Genomic DNA, 2,535 nt, shown 5'->3' with positions numbered 1-2,535 from the left:
TTTCTTAGTGATGGGCTTGTCCTCATCAATGAGGATGTCTCCCTCTATGTTAAATCCAACTGAATTACAGAGGTGACAAATGAGATGAGGGAAGGCTAACCTTGCCAAGGTAGAGGACTTGTCTGCCACCTTATAAAGTTCTTGGGATATAACCTCATGAACTTCTACTTCCTCTCCAATCATGATGCTATGAATCATGATAGCCCGGTCTATAGTAACTTCGGACGGGTTGCTAGTGGGAATGATTGAGCGTTGGATAAACTCCAACCATCCCCTAGCCACGAGCTTGAGGTCATGCCTTCTCAGTTGAACCGCTTCCCTCTTGAATCTCTCTTCCATTGAGCGCCCTCTTCACAAATGTCTATGAGGACTTGGTACAACCTTTGATCAAAGTTGACCCTTCTAGTGTAGGGGTGTTCATCTCCTTGCATCATGGGCAAGTTGAATGCCAACCTTACATTTTCCGGACTAAAATCTAAGCATTTCTCCCGAACCATTGTAAGCCAATTCTTTGGGTCCGGGTTCACACTTTGATCATGGTTCTTGGTGATCCATGCATTGGCATAGAACTCTTGAACCATTAAGATTCTGACTTGTTGAATGGGGTTGGTAAGAACTTCCCAACCTCTTCTTCGGATCTCATGTCGGATCTCCGGATATTCACTCTTTTTGAGTTTGAAAGGGACCTCGGAGATCACCTTCTTCATGGCCACAACATCATAGAAGTGGTCTTGATGCACCCTTGAGATGAATCTCTCCATCTCCCATGACTCGGAGGTGGAAGCTTTTGCCTTCCCTTTCCTCTTTCTAGAGGTTTCTCCAGCCTTAGATGCCATAAATGGTTATGGAAAAACAAAAAGCAATGCTTTTACCACACCAAACTTAGAAGGTTTGCTCGTCATCGAGCAAAAGAAGAAAGAAGAGAGTAGAAGAAGAAGAAATATAGGAAATGGAGGTGGCTTTGTTTTTCGGCCAAGGGGGAGAAGTAGTGTGTAGGTTGTGTGAAAATGAAGGAGTGAAGATGGGTTTATATAGGGGTGGAGAGAGGGGTAGGGTTCGGCCAATATGGGTGGGTTTGGGAGTGGTTTGAATTTGAATGGTGAGGTAGGTGGGGTTTTATGAAGGATGGATGTGAGTGGTGAAGAGAATGGTGGGATTTGATAGGTGAGGGGTTTTTGGGAAAGAGGTGTTGAGGTGATTGGTGAATGGGTGAAGAAGAGAGAGAGTGGTGGGGTAGGTGGAGATCCTGTGGGGTCCACAGATCCTGAGGTGTCAAGGATAATTCATCCCTGCACCAAGTGGCATGTAAAAATGCTCCTTCTGCCAATCCTAGCGTTAAACGCCGGGCTGCTGCCCCTTTCTGGCATTTAACGCCAGCTTCCTGCCCATTCCTGGCGTTAAACACCAGTCTGGTGCCTCTTTCTGGCGTTAAACACCCAGCATGGTGCCAGACTGGGCGTTAAACGCCCATTTGCTGCCCTTACTGGCGTTTAAACGCCAGCAAGTTTTTCCTCCAGGGTGTGCTGTTTTTCATTCTATTTTTCAATCTATTTTTTTACTTTTTCAATTGATTTTGTGACTTCACATGATCATCAACCTACAGAAAACATAAAATAACAAAAGGAAAATAGATAAAATATAACATTGGGTTGCCTCCCAACAAGCGCTTCTTTAATGTCAGTAGCTTGACAGTGGGCTCTCATGGAGCCTCACAGATGTTCAGAGCAATGTTGGAACCTCCCAACACCAAACTTAGAGTTTGAATGTGGGGGTTCAACCACCAAACTTAGAATTTGGTTGTGGCCTCCCAACACCAAACTTAGAGTTTGACTGTGGGGGCTCTGTTTGACTCTGCTTTGAGAGAAGCTCTTCATGCTTCCTCTCCATGGTTACAGAGGGGTATCCTTGAGCCTTAAACACAAAGGATTCTTCATTCACTTGAATGACCAATTCTCCTCTATCAACATCAATCACAGCCTTTGCTGTGGCTAGGTGATGAGCGGATAATTTATACGCTTTTTGGCATTGTTTTTAGGTAGTTTTTAGTAAGTTCAAGCTACTTTTAGGAATGTTTTCATTAGTTTTTATGTTAAATTCACATTTCTAGACTTTACTATGAGTTTGTGTATTTTTATGTGATTTCAGGTAATTTCTGGCTGAAATTGAGGGATTTGAGCAAAACTCTGAAAAAGGCTGACAAAAGGACTGCTGATGCTGTTGGAATCTGACCTCCCTGCACTCGAAATGGATTTTCTGGAGCTACAGAACTCTAATCGGCGCGCTCTCAACGGCGTTGGAAAGTAGACATCCAGAGCTTTCCAGCAATATATAATAGTTCATACTTTATTCGGAAATTGACGACGTAACTTGGCGTTGAACGCCAAGTACATGCTGCTGTCTGGAGTTAAACGCCAGAAAAACGTCATGATCCGGAGTTGAACGCCCAAAACACGTTATAACTTGGAGTTCAACTCCAAGAAAAGCCTCAGCTCGTGGATAGATCAAGCTCAGCCCAAGCATACACCAAGTGGGCCC

Source organism: Arachis hypogaea, chromosome 3, assembly GCF_003086295.3.
Source record: "Arachis hypogaea cultivar Tifrunner chromosome 3, arahy.Tifrunner.gnm2.J5K5, whole genome shotgun sequence".
NCBI lineage: Eukaryota > Viridiplantae > Streptophyta > Magnoliopsida > Fabales > Fabaceae > Arachis > Arachis hypogaea.
This window is presented reverse-complemented; position numbering follows the sequence as displayed.